This window comes from Mesoplodon bidens (genome assembly GCF_964165515.1).
Source record: "Mesoplodon bidens genome assembly, chromosome: 5".
In the NCBI taxonomy this organism is placed as follows: domain Eukaryota; kingdom Metazoa; phylum Chordata; class Mammalia; order Artiodactyla; family Ziphiidae; genus Mesoplodon; species Mesoplodon bidens.
In genome coordinates this window covers 99,757,953-99,778,874 of record NC_138161.1, presented here as the reverse complement: position 1 = coordinate 99,778,874, position 20,922 = coordinate 99,757,953, and the positions used below count along the sequence as shown (strand labels likewise).

The window sequence follows — 20,922 nt, the reverse complement described above, 5'->3', positions numbered from 1 at the left end:
GGTGCTTAATAAGTAGGACACTACTTAGCTGACTCTTGAATCATGCCTTATACGTGGATGCTCTATGAATATTTGTTAATAGAAGCCAGTGTTGCAGACTTTTCTTTGTGGTCATGACAAAAAAGAATTTGATTCCTCGGGAATTCCCTGGCAATCCAGTGGTTAGGACTCCGCGCTTTCACTGCCGTGGGCCCAGGTTCAATCCCTGGTCGGCATTTGAGGTGTGGCTTAGTGACGTGACAGCTCCTTTCCTACCCCTTTCCTGATTGATCACCTAGAAATAGGGCCCAGCATTGAGAGGAATGAGGCATGGGGGGTGGGGGGCACACAGAAACCTTACCTTGCACTGATGGTTGCCTGCATGGTCATGAGACATATTTTCTAAATAACTTTTTTTCCTTATTATAAAAGTAATGCTGGGGCTTCCCTGGTGGCGCAGTGGTTGGGAGTCCGCCTGCCGATGCAGGGGACGCGGGTTCGTGCCCGGGTCCGGGAGGATCCCACATGCCGCGGAGCGGTTGGGCCCGTGAGCCACGGCCGCTGGGCCTGCGTGTCCGGAGCCTGTGCTCCGCAGTGGGAGAGGCCACAACAGTGAGAAGTCCGTGTACTGAAAAAAAAAAAAAAAAAAAAAAAAAAGTAATGCATGCTTTTTGTACAAAATTTGGAAAATTTGGAAAATGCAGATAGATGCAGTGAAGAAGCCCCCAATTGCCTGAACCCTACCATGCATGTTTTACAAGCATGGCTGCAACAGCATCTCCCATCTCATGGGCTTTCCTGCAGTGTGACCTTGCTACTCTCCCATCAAGAGGTGGAGTCTTGTTACTCCACCCCCTTGAATCTGCGTGGGCTCTCTGGCTACTTTAACCAACAGAATATGGTGGTGCTGTGCCAGTTCTGCACAAAGCCCTTTTGTGGCCTAGCAGCTCACACTTCCTGCCTCTTGGAGGCCAACCACCATGTCAGCAGTGCAGCTATCTGGAGACCAGCACACCGTGAGATTTACAAAGCACATGGAGAGTTCCTGGAGGATGAGACAGTGTATGGAGATGGAGTGAGGCCAGGGAGTACTGAGACATCAGACATGTGAGTGAAGAAGCCATTTTGGAAGTGAAACCTCCAGCCCCAGACATCCCAGCTGATGCCACGTAAATCAGAGATGAACTGGCCAGCCAGAGCTGTCCCCAAATTCCTGAGCAAAATAAAATGTTTGTAAGCCATTACATTTTGGGGTAGTTTCACAACACTACTGAGGCATCCATCACCCAAAAATAGCCAGTGTTATCTTGTTGTATTCTTTTTTTTAACAGGTTTTTGGTTTGTTTGTTTGTTTTTGGCTGTGCCATGCAGCATGCAGGTTCCTAGTTCCCCAACCAGGGATCAAACCCTCGCCCCCTGTGGTGGAAGCATGGAGTCTCAACCACTGGACCGCCAGGTAAGTCCCTGGTTGTATTCTTTCTTTTTTCTTTTTTTTTTTTTTTAACATTTTTATTGGAGTATAATTGCTTTACAATGGTGTGTTAGTTTCTGCTTTATAACAAAGTGAATCAGTTATACATATACATATATCCCCATATCGCTTCCCTCCTGTGCCTCCCTCCCTCCCACCCTCCCTTTCCCACCCCTCCAGGCTGTCACAAAGCACCGAGCTGATCTCCCTGTGCTATGCGGCTGCTTCCCACTAGCTATCTATTTTACGTTTGGTAGTGTATATATGTCCATGCCACTCTCTCACTTTGTCCCAGCTTACCCTTGCCCCTCCCCGTGTCCTCAAGTCCATTCTCTAGTAGGTCTGTGTCTTTATTCCTGTCTTGCCCCTAGGTTCTTCATGCCTGGTTGTATTCTTTATAGCTTTTTCTAAACATGTATTTTTTTCTTTTTTAAAAAATTATCAAAAATACTATGTATGCATTTTTGTTAGAAATCCAAATAGCACTTAAACATAAAAAATGTAGACAGTAGAAATGCATCTTAATCACTCCCTACAAAAAAGGCAACCACTGTTAATAATTTGATCTATATTTTTCCAGGCATTTTTTAAAAACACATAACAGCATTATTCATTTAAAATATAATTCAGGGACTTCCCTGGCGGTCCAGTAGTTAGGGCTTGGCACTTTCACTGCCATGGCCCCAGGTTCAGTCCCTGGCCGGGGAACTAAGATCCCACAAGCCTCATGGCATGGCCAAAATAAAATAAAGAGTCATTAAAAATAAAATTAGGATAACTTACATATACAACTTGTATGATCTCAACTAATATATTATGAACATTTTCTCATGTCAAATGTTCTTCAGAAACATGATTTTAATAGTTTTATAACATTTTCTTGTAGATATTCACTTATTTGTTTCATTCAAAAAGTATTTATTGAGCATCTAGTATAAGGCAGACACTGTTCTAAGAACTGACAGTATAGTAGTGAATAAAACAGAGAACATCCTTGCCCTCATGGAGTTTACATCCTATTGGGAGAACAGGCAGTCAGTAAGATATATGGAATATTAGATAATGATAAGGACCAGGAAAAAAAAATAAAGCAGGGAAGGGCACCAGAGGGTAAAATGATAGAGAGGCTGTCCAGTCTCACTGAGAAGATGACTTTGATGTGCTTTTTATATGAACAATCCAATTTTTTTTTATTTGGTTGCACTGGGTTTTAGTTGTGGTAGGCAGTCTCCTTAGTTGAGGCTCATGGGCTCCTTAGTTGCAGCATGCCGGCTCCTTAGTTGTGGCATGCAAACTCTTAGTTGCAGCATGCATGTGGGATCTAGTGCCCTGACCAGGGATCGAACCCGGGCCCCCTACATTGGGAACATGGAATCTTATCCACTGCACCACCAGGAAAGTCTCTAAACAATCCAATTGTGATGGATATTTAGGTTGTTTCAGTTTTCATTTTTCCATGTTGTCTTTAAATCTGATTTTTAAAATATTTATTTATTTATTTATTTTTGGCTGTGTTGGGTCTTCCTTGCTGCACGTGGGCTTTCTCTAGTTGTGTCGAGTGGGGCTACTCTTCGTTGTGGTGTGCGGGCTTCTCATCGCAGTGGCTTCTCTTGTTGCGGAGCATGGGCTCTAGGCGCGCAGGCTTCAGTAGTTGTGGCACACGGGCTCTGTAGTTGTGGCTCGTGGGCTCTAGGCACGTGGGCTTCGGTGGTTGTGGTGCACGGGCTTAGTTGCTCTGTGGTATGTGAGATCTTCCCAGACCAGGGCTTGAACCCGTGTCCCCTGCAATGGCAGGCAGATTCTTAACCACTGCGCCACCAGGGAAGTCCCTAAATTTGATTTTTAAAGGCAATTTCCACATCACCATTCTGTCCTCTCACAGCTTATAATTCCCTGAGTCCAAGTAGATAGTCAGAGTGTGCTAACTGCTTTCAGCAGCTTATCACAATGACCCCACCCCTGCCACAGAGCAGTGTGGTGCTGGGAGGAGGGGAGTGAGAGTCACTCGTGAACCCAGGCTTTCTCCTTCTGGTCATTCTGCCAACCTCTAGGCTTGAAGTCCTCAGCCAGATCCTCTGTGTGGGCTAGTAAACCAAGGAAAAAAGAGCATGCAATGTTGAACAGGAAGTTTTTGTGGGCCAGAACTAAAGATAGTATATATTACTTCCACTCAAATTCCACTGGCTAGGGCTTCCCTGGTGGCGCAGTGGTTGAGAGTCCTCCTGCCGATGCAGGGGGCACGGGTTCGTGCCCCGTTCCGGGAAAATCCCACATGCCGCGGAGCGGCTGGGCCCGTGAGCTATGGCCACTGAGCCTGCGCGTCCGGAGCCTGTGCTCCGCAACGGGAAAGGCCACAACAGTGAGAGGCCCGCGTACCACAAAAAAAAAAAAAAAAAAAAAAAAAAAAGTAAAAAAAATTCCACTGGCTAGAGCTCACTTCTGTAGCTGCACCTAGCTGCAAGGGAGGCTGGGCAATGTCTAGCTGTGTGCCCAAGAGGCAAAAACTGCTTTGAGGACAAAACAGCTTTGGTGAACATCTAGCCACCTCTGCTGCAGGGAATTAGTGACCTGTTGGAACCTGTTTACAGGTATAGAAACAAAATACTAGTCTCATAAAATCCTCATGTCTATTTCATAATAGGTATTGATTTGTTGTATTTTAATTAAGGTTTTAAACCTAATAAGCTTTATAACCTCAGTGTTGTCACCTTCAACAAGGAAAGAGAGTACTCATATTATCTGAGCACCTGTGTGCCAAGCACTGTGGAGCTGCCTGCAATATGACCTTATTTAATTTTCTCAATTATTGTACTAGGTAGGTGTTATTAAACACGTTTTGCTGATGAAGAAACAGGTCCATGAAGATTAAGTTCTTTCGGGTCACACATCCAGTACGTGGTAAATTACATAGAATTCAAACCCAGACAGTTTGATTCTAGACTTCTAGTGGCTCTCCTGCATCTCATGACCTCAGCCTCAGTTGCTACAGGAATAAATGCATGTGCTGGACCAGATGGTCTCTAAGATTTCTTCCAGCTCCAGGTCTGATTAACGTGGATCAACAAATACGTCCTGAAAAACCTGGGTCCTGGTAACCTCATTTGAAGCATAGCTCCAGAACTGTGTCCATCCCTCCTAGCTCCCACGAGGGAGATGGTGTACATTTGGAGGCAGGGGGTCACCTCTTTTCCTAGGATCTTCTCCCTATCCTGCTGCTGTCTCTGGCCTGGGCTCCGGCAAACTCCCACCCACCCCCTCCGGTGGACTCAGCATAGGAAGACCAAGCCAGCTGGTGCCTAAGTGAGAACTGTCAGAGCTTGGAATTGGTCTCCCACAGCTATGGCACAGCCGCCTTCCTGAAGAGGAGCCCCATCACCCACCCAGGACTGGCCCAGTGCCAGCCAGGGAGGACTGTGGGCACACGGTTGCTGGGGCCAAGACACTCACCTTGCCCAGAACAGTTCTAGGGGCTGAGGGACACTGTCCTGACCAACCTTTTGTGTCCTTGACAAAGAATCTAGTGGGCTGTGGTCCTGGGGCCATTCTGTCCACTGATGACAGAAAATGTGTCAACAGGCCCACTTGGGGTCCTCCCCTACCTCATCCCCATGGGCCTATGAGAGAGGCCTTCCCTCCAAGCTTTCACTTCTCCTTCCCATGTTATTGACCCAACTATCTCTTCCCTCCCAGCTTCCCAATACCTGGACTCTAACTTCCTCTGGATTTTTTCCTTTCCCCAAAAAATATTTATGGAGCATCTATTAAGTGCTGGGCACTCTGCTGGCCACTGGAGACCAAAAACAGACACATGGAGCTCACGGCTGAAAAAGAAGAGAGACTGAAACAATGTGCTCTCTGTAGCTGTCTCTTTTTCTCTCCCTCCTTCCTCCTCCGTGATTCTCTGCTCTTGTTCCATGCAGCCAGCATGCTAAGAGCAGCCAGGCTCTCTCACGACTGGGGAGGTGCCTCTGGACCGGTTCTGGCCTGGGTTGTACAGACACCCTTTCCTCCTGTCGGCGGTGTTCTTTACCTTGGGGTCATGCATTCTCACCTTGAGTGTGGAAAGGTCTGAAGGTCTAATATAAGGATGTGAGCCCGGGGCTGGTGCTAAAAGGCCAAAAAGGCCTCTGGGCCTTGGGCCTCCCTGAGACCAGCCACAGGAGTCCTCTGCACAAGACTGTCCAGACTAACCCACGCAGCTGCCTCACAGAGGGCAAAGCCTTGAAGCAATCAGTGGAAGGGTTTTTGCCTAGACCATCCTTGGTGGATATTTCCTTTGGGAGCCTGGCAGCTGGTCAAGATTGTAGGTGCTTGGTCCTGGCCACCCACCATGTGATACAACCGCTGGCATTCATAGTTAGATAAGCAAAACAATGTTTGACTAAGAGACATGATACTACCCATTCCTAGGTATGATCGGATTCTCCCTGTAAATCACGCCACACTAGGCGAGCCATTTTGCACTTACAGAGAGACCGTCACTCCTCTGGTCTCAATTCTTTGTCCTTAGTCAGTACTAGAGTCACTCTCAGAAATGGACCCATGAGGAAAGCTTCTACTCATCTTCCAGAAAATCTCTGTTGACAACTTTGTCTATTAGATAATAGTCCACACAGTAAATCCCTTTCAGAATTTGCTACTGGGAAAATTCTCTGCTTCTTAATGGGGATTCTGGAACACGTGGTGTCTCCACTCTTATTCTTAAGCTCAGGCACTGTAAGTACATTTGTCTCCGTCTATTTCCAGTGTCCTCCATAAGATTTTGGGTCTTTCCTTTTGACTGTTTAAAATATATTTAATATTTTTAACAAAAAACTTCCATAAATCTTGTTTGCATAAGAGGAATAGGCTGAATATAATGAAAACATCGTTCTGGTTTGATGAATAATTCAACTAATCCAGAGCTCCGTGAAGGCAGGAGGTGTTGGGTGTGGGCGTGCCCGTGTGCATGGGGAGGGTGTTGGCTACCCTCCGCCGTGCTCTTCAGACACCAAGCCTCCTCCTGAGCCCTGGGATCCTACTCCTGGGGCACAGCAGTGGTGTGTGGGAGTGTCTTTTGTGGCCCCACTCCCCCTCTCAAATTGAGGTTGAAAGAAAGCCACTCCCTGTGGGAACTGGAATGCTCAGCAGAATTCTCAATGCTGAGATCTCATTACAGTGAGACATCACATCGTGATTTCCCTGCCTGCAAAGCCTGGAGACTTTCGGAGTCAGAGGCTGTAGGGTGTTCATGGGGAGTGGTCAAACTGGGATACTTTGGAGAATGAAAGAGGCACAATTAATGTTATAATGTGCAAAGCATGACATGTCCTTTAGGGCCGGCCGTTGTCCTGGTTGCCTGGGTATGGTCTCTGAGTCTGACCCTCCTTCAGTTAAGGATCTGTGGGTCTCCCAATCTTCCCCAGAAATAGCTCCAGTTCTTTGGGGACTTCATCTAACTGTCCGGAGGCCACCTGTATTTTTTCCCACTCACTCCCAGGAGGCATAAGGCACATTGTGCAAATTCAACACAAATGTAAGAAGTACAAGTCCCTCTCTTTGTTCATGTGTACGGAGATAAATTTAGGGACCTCTCCTCCCTCACCTCTTCTTATTTCTTTTATCTCTAGTGGTCTCCATACCTCCTTATTCTTGTCTCCTCCTCTTCAGAGTGGAGGGAGAGGTAGGGGTGGGGCTACAGATAGCCCAAACCTTGCTGGAGTGGGTGTGGAGTGGAAGTGAGCACGGATTAGGCCCAGGTTTGGGTAGATCTAGAGGTGGGAGGAAGCAGCCTTTTATCTGGAATCCATCACATTGCAGGGAGCAGTCTATTTCGGAGAATATCTCCTGCCTGGGGCACAGGCCCCTTGGTTGAGGCTGTGATATGCTGTCCATAGCCACTGTTTCTCCAGGGGCCACAGAAGGGGGTCCCCCTGGATGGGGGAGAGGAGAGAAAGGAGGAGTGGAAAAGGCATCTCAGTTCTGAAGAAGAGGCTCCTGGGTGCAGCATCAGACAGGATGCAAAGCCAGACCTGGGACCAGCCTGGGCCCTGTGAAGGAGGCCTCTACAGCTGCATCAGAATCTCTGGACGCATGACTGGCTCAGGGTTTCTCACTTTTGTTTTTCTCTTGGCCTTTAGTAAACTCCCTTTTGAGTATGTTGGCTTGTCCCAGCTGAGAGGCAGCTGTGGAAAGAGAAAACTGAACTTGGAGACAGAAGACCTGTCTGTAGCCCTACCACTTTCTTGAGCAAATCAGTTCACCCTTGCTTTCTTCATCTGTAAAACAGAAGCAATAATGTTACGCAAAAGCTGGGTTCGCCTCCTGGTGGGTGTCGAGCCAAAAGATGCACCCAAGCCAAAGAGCAGGAGAGGAGAAGGATTTATTACTTGCAGCAGGTAAGGAGAACACTGGGATCTTTCCCAAAGCAGTTTCTCCCCAGACAGCAAAACTGGGGGCGTTTTAAGCTAAGTGTAGATGTCTATTCATAAAGGGGCCTGGGCGGTCTACAGAGTACAAGCTTTAGTTGATTGAAGTCACAAGGGTCAGAAAAGGTCAACATCATCATCCCTTAGGTTCCAGTTGATCTGGTGGTTGAGCCCTTCAGGCTAATGTTTACCATGGTAACAGAACTGGGAGTCTTGACAACCGATATTACCTTTGCTATTTTTACTTCTCTTGCCTGAAAACAGTTGTTTGTTTCTGCATTCTTTTGTTCCCTTAAGATCATTAGTTTTTAACGATCAAGGGCCAGCATTGTGCCCAGGCTTAGATCACAAAATGGCTTAGGCCAAAAAATGGCTTCTTTTATGTCCAGAAAGCCAGGCTTGCTTGGTTTTCTTTCTCCAGGGATCCCCTACCTTACCTGCTTATAGTAACATCCATCACAGTGTCATAGAAAGCACTGGCTTAGGAATTTGATGGGCAAATACCTCACTCAGGGCAGGTGCTCAGCCAAGACATCTTTAGTTGATTTGAGTTGTTCCTAGAGGAATAAGAGATAGGGGTCTGAGCTTTGTCTGCCCTTGGCTTAGAATTCTAAAAAGGAAACAGGGAGCCCCATGGCCTGGGTGGTGATGGTGGCTGGAATCATAAGGGAACCATCTTTGAAGGTATGACTTGAGGGTGGGCTACCACAGGATCAGACACTGCATGGGGACTTCCCTCTAAATGGGAACCATGTGGCCTACCTCCACCATCTTGTTGGGGAGCCCACACCTCAGTGTAACACTGAGGGCCTTGGCCAAGCAATGAGGAGGGGGTTAGTGCCCTGGGACCTCCGTTCCAGGTCCTGGACCTGCCATCCCTAGAATCTGATTGCAGTCTGGCCCTGTGTGCTGTGTGTGTCTCTCTTCCAGGAGCCACATCCCACCCTCAGGAGCCAGAGGGAGGGGAGGAAGTTTGTCAAAGTTCAACACACTTAGGAATGTTGATCAGGCAAGTCTCCCGTTAGGGGAATAAATTTCTGTGTCTTAAAGAAAAGGCTTAAAATGCTATATCTGATTTTGAGGAGGCTCTGAGAAACATTCCTACCTAGCCAAGACACCCAGAATGTAGCTGGACCCGAATGAAATGTGGTCAGTGGGTCACAAGACAGATGACCGACCCATCTTTCTATCCTACGACAATCTCCCAAACCAGAGTCACCATCACAGCCACTGCCCAATTCCCTGCATCTGTGCAAAAGCCTCTACTAAAACCCTCATGCCTGCCAGCACCACCCACCCCAGCCGTCCCCAGAACACCATCCTCGTGTGCCCAAACCACCAAAACCATCTGAGTTAACTCAAAGGCTGCAACGGTGTACTAGGTTACATGTGAGATATTCCAAGGTCCCCACACTGCAGTGGGGGAGAGAAGGGGGTAAAGCAGAAGTCTAGACGTGTGTGGAAGGACCACCATGGAGGAGCTCTCATGCAGTGGACACTGGTGTGCTCACACAAGGGAAAGTGAGCCATGGGACTGGCCTGGGGGGCCACCAGGTCCTTCTGTTAGTAAGTCCACATTACCTAATGGCACCTTGGGACTCTGAGCAATCGGGTGACACTGTTGGAGAAACCCAAAGAAAGGCCCTTAGGACCTTGTCATATTGTGGAAGAGATGGAGTGGACACCCACGTAGTTAACAGAGCCACAGCAAGAACAAGGCAAGGACCACTGTGGGAGAGGGTTGGGGTCTTTGGAGGTAGTGGATAGAGACCGGTGAGGTTGGCTAGAGAAGCATTTCGAGAAGTGTAGGCTCTTAAGCAGCAATTTGAGGAAGAAGGAACAGGACATGTTGGAGAGGGGAAGGCAACTTATAAAAAGCGGAAGCCAGCAGCTTTGTGGAAATGGCAGCAGTAACAGTATTTGTACCAGCATGTATATTATCCACAAGCACTTTCATCTCACATTGTCTCAGCTCATCCTCCCAACAGTCCTGTGAGGGGAGCATCCTTGTCATCACATCCAGGTGAGAGAGGCCTTGAAGATAGTTGGAACTTCTAGAGGAGGAGACATGGAGGAAGGGCCTCCAGGCAGAGGGAACTACATGAGCAAAGGCATAGAGATGGGGAAGGACTGACTGTGTGGATGGAGAGATTAGTGCAGGGTTTCCGCATGCAGAGTGAAGTCTGAGAACTATTCATCAGCTGATGGACCGTTCATCATTTTTGGCCGTTATGAATGATGCTGCTATGAACACTTGTGTACACATTTTGGTGTGAACATATGCTTTCATTTCTCTTGGGTATATACCTAGGAGTGGAACCGCTGGATCATGTGCTAATTCTATGATTAACCATTTGAGGAACTGCTAGATTGTTTCCAAAGCAGCTGCACCATTTTACATTTTCTACGGGATTTCTTGCCCTCCAGCTTCTAATTGGATTTGACCAATGGGAGGCACATTACATTACAGACATCAGAGGGTAGAGCAGAGTGAGGATGAGGTATTTATTTTCTGCAGGATTGCCATAAACCAGCTGCATCTCACTACTGAAGGCCAGAGCTCTTGTCAATGATCCACCAAGAGTCACTGGTGGGTCTCCACCAAACTAAGGGCTCCAGGCTCCTCTGCTGATGTCTCTGTCCCTTGGCTTTTTAAAAAATTGTGGTAAAATATACACAATATAAAGCTTACCATTTTAATCTTTTTTTTTTTTTTTTTTTTTTTTTGGCCACACCATGCAGCTTGCAGGATCTTAGTTCCCCAACCAGGGATCCAACCTGGGCCCCCTGCAGTGCAAGCAAGGAGTCCTAACCACTGGACAGCCAGGGAATTTCCCACATTTTAATCATTTTTAAGTGTACAGTTGAGTGGCATTAAGTGCGTTCACATTGTTGTGTAGCCATCACCCTCATCCATCTCCAGAGCTTTTGCATCTATCTGAACTGAAGCTCCACACTCGTTAATCGATGCCCCTCTCCTCTCTCAGCCTTGAGTGGGCAGGGCTCCCCCGCGTGGCTACCCTGGGGCACTGCACCGTGCCTGTGGTTCCACTAACTCCTGCCCACACACCTTTGTAAATCTCTCTTAAACTATCTTCAATTTACTCAACTTGAGTGTCCCATTTATCTCCGGCCACACCTGGTACAACAACTCTGAGGCAGTGCCTAAAATTATCATCACCATTGTACAAAAGGGAAAACCAAGGCAGGGGGAGGCTGAATAACTTTCCCAAGGTCCTCACCTAGTAAGGGGAGAACTAGGATTTCGACTCAGCAATCTGGCTCCAAGACAGCTGAGATAAAAGCAAAGGCTACTGGGCTTCCCTGGTGGCACAGTGGTTGTGAGTCCGCCTGCCGATGCAGGGGATGCGGGTTCGTGCCCCAGTACGGGAAGATCCCACATGCCTAGGAGTGGCTGGGCCCGTGAGCCATGGCCGCTGAGCCTGCGCGTCCGGAGCCTGTGCTCCACAACGGGAGAGGCCACAACAGTGAGAGGCCCGCATACCGCAAAAAAAAAACAAAAAAAAGACCTGGGTCAAGTCTCAGCTGTGCCCCTGCCAGCTCTGTGACCGGGCGAGGCAGCCTCACTCTCTGTCCCTCAGTGTGCTCATCTGTTAGATGGGGATAGTGACTGCTCTCGCCTCCCTGGGATGTGGGGGAGATTAAGTGAGCCCTACAGCCAAGAGTGCCCAGGACAGCGCCTGGCTCAGTAAATGCCCTTCCCCCCGCTTCCTCCCCTCCAGGCTCCGTCCTCCCTTCCCTTCTTTATCTCCTCCTCCATTTCTTGTGGGAACTCTTAAAGGCAAAATCAGATCGACGGCTTGGGAGGAGGGCATAGCTGAGCCCATCTTGATGGCACCAGGCTCACGGACCACATGACCCCCAAATGCCCCTCAGTCAGAGCACCAGCCCCGAGCTGATTGGGAAGGCTGCCCAGGGGTTTGCTCTCCCTGCCTGAGTGAGAGCCGGGTGGCCCTGGCCTGGGAGGCTGGGGCGGGCTGCTGACTGTCCCCCAACCTGGGCCCAGGGGTCATCTGCAGCAATGGGCACACGTGGAGGCAGCAGAGACGCTTCTGCCTGGCAACGCTTCGGGAGCTAGGCCTAGGCAAGCTGGCACTGGAGCTGCAGTTGCAGGGAGAGGTGGCAGAGCTGGCTGAGGCCTTCCACCAGGAGCAGGGTAAGGAGCGGCTGGGGCAGGCCCACCCTGATCCCTCTACAACAAACACCACACTCCTGCAAGGAGGCTGAGCCCTTGTGTGTGTGTGTGTGTGTGTGTGTGTGTGTGTGTGTGTGTATAAAGGGGTGGACCCTTTGTGGGTCCAGTAGGGGGTTTGTGCTACATCAGTAAATCAAGAGTTTCTGTAAGGTGGGCAAGTGGGCAGACAGAGGCCCAGGAACGTCCAGTCCATTGAGAAGCCTGAAGCCCTTCTTTACAGGTGGGGAAATGTCCTCCCTCAACACCTCGAGCCTTTTACACCACAGACCCTTTGCACATGCTGTTCCCCCTCTGGAATGTCCTAATCCACTCCCCTTCCCTCCCTGTGAGAAACCCCTGCTCCTTTCAGACCTGGCTGACATCACCTGCCTAAGAAGCCCTCCCCAAATCCCAGGTACAGCTGGTCCCTGCATCCTTTGTTCCCAGTTGGGACATACCTGCCCCATGTTCTAGTGTGTTTAAATGGGTCTGTCTCCCACACCTCTCCCTGCAAACCCAGCGCCTGTCACCAAGCCTGGCTCATAGAAGTTGCTCCATAAGCATTTGCTGAGTGAATGACTGAAGACTGGGAATGAATGAGTGATGCAATGAGTGACCTTATACAGACTGGATGAACGCTCAGGGCAGTGCTCTTTTCGCCTCCTCACCCTGAGCCCTGCCCCTCTGCTCTCAGGTAGACCCTTTGGCCCTTGGGTACACATTGTCACGTCCACGGCCAGAGTCATTGGGGCCCTCGTGTTTGGTCGCCGCTTCCTCTGGAGGATCCCTTCTTCTGGGAACTGATTCAAGCCATCGACTTTGGCCTGGCCTTTGTCAGCACCATTTGGCGCAGGGTAAGCTGGCCCTCGGGGAGGCAGGTGTGCCGATCATTGGACATCTGGGGGCCCAGGGCAGGCAGGGGCCTCAGCCAGGGCATAGCAGGGAGGGTGTCAGGTAGGCAGAAGGAAGGCCATGGGGCCTGATTCTGGGTTCCTCAGGCAGCCTCTGCTCAGCAAAATGACGATTCACAGCATCAAAGTTCCTTTGTTGTGGTTGAGCATGGAAATGTGGGCAGGAAGTAAGAGACAGGTTAAACCCCCTTAAATACAGCTATCTGGGCCTGCGACATCCTAGCTGAGCCCTGGGTCCAGTCTCTGCTACTACCACTTTCATTACTGTCTAGATTACTCTGGGAGTGTGGAGAGTTTCCAGATGACGAGCGGTCCTGGGATGCCCATGTCAGAGGTTCCAGACCACTTTGGTGCCCCCAGCATCATTCTGAGCTGCCCTGACTCAGGGTCAGCACCTGAGAAGCCCCTGGGTGGGCCTCTTCCCCCACAGCTGTATGATCTGTTCCCCTGGGCCTTCCGCCGCCTCCCAGGCCCCCACCAGAAGATGTTTAGGTACCAGAAGGCTGTGCGAGGCTATTTTTTCCCGTGAGATCAGCAGACACAAACTTAGGACACCTGAGGCCCCCAAGGACTTCATCAGCTGCTACCAGGCCCAGATCACTAAGGTGGGCCTGAAACAGCTGCAGACGGAGGGAGGGAGGGATGGAGGGGGCTGTCTTCCCAGCTGCATCTCATTTCAAGGCCACGGCCTCAGTTCCTCACCCTGGCCTCAGTTTTTCAGAGCATGCTGAAGCAGCAGCCATTTGGGTTTTTCCCTCCCTATCTTTTCCCAGGCCAGCGCTGGTTCCTGCAGACATGGGTAGGGTGGGAAGCAGGGGACCTGGCTGATGTCAGGGCAGTTCCCCCCTCAAAAGTCAGTGCAGTCCTGGGACTCAGGCCCTTCTGACCCCAGAGGAGTTCTGGTCCCACAAGTTTAGGGACAGGCCAGGCCTCAGTCAGGGAGATGCCAGGGCTCTGTGAGAGGAGAGCTTCAGACTCGGAGCTGCTCTCCCCACCACTCATCCCCCACCCACCAGGCCACGGACGACCCTGTCTCCACATTCAATGAAGAAAACCTGATCCAGGTAGTGGTCGACCTGTTTCTGGGAGGCACCGACACCACGGCCACTACCCTGTGCTGGGCACTCATCTACATGGTCCAGCATGGAGCCATCCAGGGTAAGGGGGCCATGGTTACACCCTGCTGACTGCCCCATGCCCATTACCCCTGCTGTGGGCTTCTGGGATGAAGGAACCTGTCCCCATCACTGTCTTTGGTCTGCGGCCCCAGGGGTGGGTCCTGCTCTCACTGCTGTGGTGTAGGAGGTGTTCATGGCTTTGAATCAGATGGAGGGGCTGGGGGGTGGGGACTTCTAGTCCCACCCTGCTACTTACTGAGTGATCCTGGGTAAGTAATTCAACCACTTAGGAACAGTGTGAAATGAGGCAACATTATTTCACCCATTCAGTAATGATCCAGCACCTACTAAGTGCCAGGCCCTGTGTCAATGTCCACTCAAGATCACAAAGGAAAAAAAGGTGGCTAGAGTTCTCTCAGGGACAAACTGGCCATGACCTCAGTTCAAATCCTGGTTCCACTAGTTTTGTGACCTTCAGAAAAGTACCTGTCCTGTCACAGCCTGTTTTCTTGTCTGTAAAGTGGAGACAACTGTCCCTCCCCCATAGGACTCTTTGTATATAGAACACTTGGCACACAGTGGGTGCTCCAGTCTGGGTCCTAGCCCTTCCCTCAAGTCCCCCTTGGAGGAGCAAATCCTGCAAATTCTTGTTCACAGGCTCTGCCTCAGAGAGGGACTGCCACTGCTGGGACCAGGGGTGGCTGAGTAGGGGAGGGCAACCTAGGGGTGGTGAACCTTGGCGACTGTCTCTGGGTGGGGACGAGGACGGTGGGGCGTGGTGGGGAGGTCGGGCTGTAGCCCTTCCAGGGACCCACGTGGAGCCGCCTGAAGAGAGGGTGCAGCGGGAGCTGGATGCGGTGCTGGGCACCTCCCGGGCCGTCCGCTACTAGGACCGCGAGCTACTGCCCTACACCCGCGCCATCCATGAGGTGCAGCGCCTCAGCAGTGTCGAGACCGCAGGTGACTTGCGCCAGTGCGTGACCTCCACCCGTGTGCACGGCCACCCCGTGCCCAAGGTAGGTGTCCCCAGTGTGACCTCATGCCCGATCCAGTGCCTGCAGAAAGCACCCTTCGCTGGGCTGCCTGCCCAGCTCAGCCACCTGCTACAGCTTCTGCCTGTCTGCCAACTCTCAATCAATCATCCGTCCATCCATCCATTCATCTCTATCTATGGCATTCCAGATGGAGAGTTATGATTGTGAAAGAATACACTCAATTAGGGATATTTTTAAATGTTCTGTATTGTTCAGAAGTAACCCCTGCAGACATTTTAATGCACCACTTTCCAATCTTTTTTGTCCACATATATTTTACATAGCTGTGATTATGCTGAATATATAACTCTGAATCCTTCATTTCACTTAACATATCATTCTGATTCTTCTACGTTACTGGTTCCCAAACTTCTAGGTACACCAGAATCACATGCAGGGCTTGCTAAAATATACATTGCTGGGAGCCATTCCCAGAGTATTGGGGGTGAGGCCTGAGAATCTGCCTTTCTAACAGGTTCCCAAGTGGTGTGGATGCTTTGGGTCCCGGGACCACATTTTGAAAACCACAGTTCCACATCACTCTAAATGGCTGCATAATGTTCCACCAAATGTATGTTTTGTAATTCTTAACACTTATTGGTGAACATTTAGCCTATTTGCAATTTATGTGCCTTAGGCTTGGTCTGCATTTTGTGTTATATCCTTAGAACTGATTTCTAGTAGAAATGCCTGTCTCATTTCTTTCATTTTATAACTAGGTTAAGAGAACAAGTACTGAATAAGGAGAGATAGAGGAATAAAGTTAAATCTAACTGTTTAGGTCAAGAACAGCCACTGTATATGTACATAAAACTTTAGTCTGAGCTTCCCTGGATCAAGTCAAAAAAGGAAATCCCAATTAAGTATGACTCTCATTATGTCATAAAAGGAAGCATGCCTGTATCAGGAAAACTTTGGCTTATCACCCTTCAAGAAGTTATTATGAAGATCATCAATCATAATACCTTTTTGAGGGCCAGTGGACAATGTATTGGGTGGTGCCTTCAGTAGGAGTTTAAAGATACAGAAATATTCTTTCATATGGTAGCTTCTTCTTATCTTCAACCCATTTTAAATGATGAAAGTTTAACATGAATACATTTCTGCATGGAGTTAAAAAATAGAGTTCAGGTTTGTAGCTCTCTGGTGATTCAGCTTGAAACAGGTTTCTGTGCAGGTTTCTGACATGAACTGGATCATATCATAATAATTCCTGCTCTTTGCCAAGCCTTACTGTGTGCTAAGGGCTTTGAGTCCACTATAGCATTCAGTCCTCACAATGACTGACTGCCATGCAGATCCTAGATAAAAGATATTTGTTGAATTAGTTGTCTATCTCTCTTGCTATGTAATAAATTACCCCCAAACTTAGCAACTTACAAAAACAGCACTTCTGTGGGCTAGGGATCTGGGTTTCTGTGGGTCAGGGATCTAGGTGCAGCTTAGCTGGATGCCTCTGATTCAAGGTCTCTCATGATGTTATAATGAAGTTGTTGGCTGGGGCTGCAGTCTTATCTGAAGCCTCCATGGGGAGGTTCCACTGTAAGAGCACTTGCATTGCTATCTTCAGGATTCAGTTTCTTCTGGGCTGTTGGCTGGAGGCCACCCTCTGTTCCTTAACATTGGGCCTCTACATAGGGCAGCTCAAAACATAGTGGCTGACCTCCATTAGAGAGAGCAAGTGAGAAGACAGAGGCTACAGTCTTTTTGTATCCTAATCTCAGATGTGGTATCCCATCACTTTTGCCATATTCTATTTGCTAGAAGTGAGTCACTAGAGCCAGCCCACCCTCAAGGGGAGATGGTTTTACAGGGAGTGAATGCCAGGCATCAAGAATCATTTTGGGAGTGGGGTGTCATTTTAAAGGAAATGTAGAACAGGTGTGTAGGTGGCAAGGTTGCCATTTTAATGAAGATGAAACAGAGTCATTCATCTTGGTGCCCTATGCACGGAGGTGCGCTGTGTAAGACTTTCCTCAGAAAGGGACTTTGGCTCAGCACTGATGCTCCAGTCTGTCCCTGGTGAAAGCCTCAGTGGTACAAGGTGGTACACCATGAAAACAATGGGGATAGAAGGTATGGGGGCCCAATTTTTTCCATCATGAGAATTTTTGTTCCACTCTTACAACCATGGTTCAGGGCAGACTTGACAGCAAGGGCCCTGCCAGGATGTGATTATTAAATTCTTATTAATTTGATCAGACTAGAGATTCCTGTCTCCATGCATTTTTTTCTTCATAATAACCCTGTCTTTTAGATGCTGGTGCTACTGTTATTCTTTTTTTTTTTTTTAACAGACAGCTTAAGAGAGCTCAAGTAACTGCCCCAAACACACAGTTAGTAAGGTACTTAACTGAGTTTCGAATTCATGTCCCTCTGATTCCAAATTTTTTGCTCTACCATACTCCCTGCCGTTCATATTGCTCCAAAAATGTCTCTTTAGGAAGGTAAATGAATCAACATGTTGGAAGGAAGTGTTTTGCATTGTCTGTTGGTCTGCCAGATTGGCTAATACTGAACAGTCCTTGGCAGTATTTGGCCATCAAGTTCAGTGGTTAGACAAATGTCTCCTTAATTGTGAGGATAGGACCATGTCATCAACTCATTTTGCTGTTTTCCTGGTAGGAGCCCCCAAACCCTGGTTGTCCAAGAGTTGTTCCAAATTAGGTCAAGTTTAAAAGGAGGGAACTAAGGTTCAGCTCTGTTTTATGTCATTTGGGATTAGAAATTTCCTTATTAATAGCCCATTTCTGCCAATTTGATTCTAGGAGGTGTTCTGTGATAAGAGCTCCAGGGAACCATTAACAGCCTGGAATCAATACTGAGCTTTTCCAACTTGGGCGAGAGATGTCTCCTGAAAGTAGAATCAAAGCTTGACAGTAGATCAATAAATGTTACAGATATTCCTAAATGGTTCTTAACCATTCCATCAGTCGAGTGACAGCGACAACAGCAATGGTCCCTAATACAGAGGTGGCACTTCAAGCCTGTCTCTCTTCAGACATTCTATTTGATTGTAAGCTCCAAGCTGCCATTTACTGGGAAGAAGTTGGGATAGAATCCCCAGGAGGTATCCAGCAGGCAGATGGCTCTATAATTTGGAGGAGAGGGAGGGTTGCCCTTGTTGTGTGCTGGGTAGGCTATGGTCTGAGCCTGTCCCACGAATTAATATAAATTAATCACTTTGCAAGGAGTCCAGAACATTACCCAGAACAGGATATAAATAATTCTGGAGGGAAAAGAGCATCTTGCCAGGAGCCTCTGCATCTGAAGGTGATTATTAAGAACTGTTGTAATGCAGAGGTTACTTCATCCCTGATAGTGAAAATGGAGGGAAATTCCCAGGACTGTAACTAGGAAACAAACAGCTCACTCAGGCAGCAGCAAGAACATGTGCTTCCCAATCCCTCTGATTAAAGCCACGGAGTAAAGAGGCCTGTGTGCCTGTCAGTCTGGATGGCTAAGGTCAGGCCCCTCCCTTAAGTCTTCAGTAGAGCAGCTAAAAAAACAAAAAAAAAGAAGAAAAAATAAAAGTGCCTTCTGAAAGTATTTACATTGTCTGAACTTCTGCATTCTTCACTGACTTCTCTTTGGTGTGCAGGCTTCAAAGTGCTGAGTTTTTAATTTTTAATTTCAAGATGCCTTTGTCAAAACTGAGAATCCTGTGGCCAGTTCTCTAGTCCCCACAGGGGTGACCAGTTTAATTCTCTGGTGTTGGTTAATGAGCCACAGGATATAAGGCCTTCCTCAGAACACCTGGAGCTGCACCTCCCAGGTCCCGGGTCCATAGCCAACCCCATCCTGGTTCCACTTTGGCTTCCTGGTCAGCCCAGGGCCCACGTGATAAGGAGCTGAAGTCACCAACAGGAGTCTTCGGCTCCTTTCTGCTCCCATCTGTTCAGTCTGATTCTCTTTCCAGTTATTCACTTCTTTGAGGTAGAGTGAGGGCTCGGGTTAGCTTAGGGTTAGAGGTCACTCTCTCCTCTCCCTAGTCCTAAGGATTGAAGTTTTCTGTCTCTTCTTCTCTCTGCCTTGTTACTCAGTCTTTCTTTCACTTTGTCTGCCATTCCATTTCTCCTCTCTCTCTCTCTCACACACACACTTACACACACACACCGCCAGTATTCATTGTCCTGTGCAGAACTACGTCCCCTCCATTCATGCCCAGTAGCCACTGGCCCTCTTCCTAGGAGGCAGAAGCTGAGTCTCTAGCCTGGGCCCGGAGTCTTTAGGATGGAGGTGGGTGCCCCTTAGCCAGGAGAGCATAATGCCCAACAACTTCACTGATGTGAAGGCCTGTATGCTGAATCTCTTTGAGGCCCCCTGGTCCCAGGCAACTCTCCTCTGCACACCAAGTGTTCTCTGAGCTCATATCAGCCCAGCATCAGGGCTGGGTGCTGGGCCAGCTGAGCTCCCTGAGCCATACCAGCTCCTCTCTGCAGGGCACCATCATCTTGCCCAACCTGGCCTCTTTGCTCTGTGACCCTGAGTGTTGGGAGACCCCCCAACAATTCAACCCTGGCCACTTCCGGGACAAGGATGGAAACTTCCTGGTCAATGAGGTCTTCCTGCCATTCTCTGTAGGTACTGGACACAGCACTGTGTCATGGGTGGTGGGTGTGACGGGACAGGCACAGGGACAGCTGCCACCCTCTGACCTTGCCTTCTACTTCCAGGGCATCGGTGTGCCTAGGGGACCAGTTGGCTCGGATGGAGCTCTTCCTGATGTTTGCCACCCTCCTTAGGACCTTTTGGTTCCAACTGCCAGAGGGGAGCCCAGGGCTCAGGCTGGAGTACATCTTTGGGGGCACTCGGCAGCCCCGGCCCCAGAAGATCTGTGCCGTGCCCCGTCTGAACTGCCCCAACCCAGGTCCTGGAGAGGAGGGCGTGTAGCCAGTGGCAGGGGGCGGGGGGCGGTCTGGAGACTTGTCCCCCACAAAGACCTTCCTTAGTCTCTTTCAGCTCCTGAAAAGTTGAAGAAGAACAGAGGTTCACCAACTCAGCTGCCTGTGGTTCCCCCTAACACAGGCTCTGATAAGTGACATTGGAGAGTAGACGTATTAAGGACTCTACAAAGGTGGCTCAGTTTTGGTAGCTCAGTTCTTAGGATTTTACAAGGTTAGTTAAGAGGTTTGGCCTTGAATCACTTCACAAGATTAATCTGGGGAGTCAAGCCTCACAAGGTGGCAGCTAAACAGGCTCAGAGGGAGAGGCATTTGAGAAAAACTATAAATACAGTAATGCATCCAAATACTATCCATGCTGGCCCCCGATAGTCCAAAACCTGGGAAGCTTATTTTCTGTCCTCTCCTGCTCTCTACTGACTGGATGCGAGAAGTGCAGGTCCCTGCCAACACAGGACAGGGAAAGATCTTCCCGAGTCTCTGTATCAGGCAAAGCCAGCAAATTAGGATGCCCCAAGGTTTGAAAAACCGTGTCTCCAGACAAGTCTTGCTTATTAAAAAAGAATAACTTGTATTAAGGAAATTCAAATTAAAATCAAAATGAGATACCACTACACACCTATTTGAATTGCTGAAAACAAAGCCCTGAGCCCAAGTACTGGAATTCTCACACAGTGCTGATGGGAATGTAAAATGGTACAACCACACTGGAAAACAGTTTGGGAATTCCTGGTACAATTAACATTATACCATACAACCCAGCTGTCTCATTCCTGGTATTTAACTAAAAAAGATGAAACTATATGTTTACAACAAAGCATACTATCTGATTCCATTTCTGTGATATTCGAAAAGACAAAACTATAGGACATAAAACATAACTGGTGGCAAGGTCTAGGAGTA

General features: G+C 48.7%; 1 pseudogene across 1 annotated transcript; it reads left to right on the top strand.

Annotated features, from left to right (window-relative positions):
* The first annotated feature begins 643 nt into the window (after nt 1-643).
* On the top strand, nt 644-20,022 carry LOC308617949 (cytochrome P450 2J5-like; annotated as a pseudogene). Its single transcript has 8 exons — nt 644-1,086; nt 4,788-4,863; nt 12,751-12,906; nt 13,394-13,568; nt 13,980-14,121; nt 14,913-15,097; nt 19,558-19,699; nt 19,792-20,022. The product of its transcript is annotated as a cytochrome P450 2J5-like (transcript).
* The last annotated feature ends 900 nt before the right edge of the window (nt 20,023-20,922 follow it).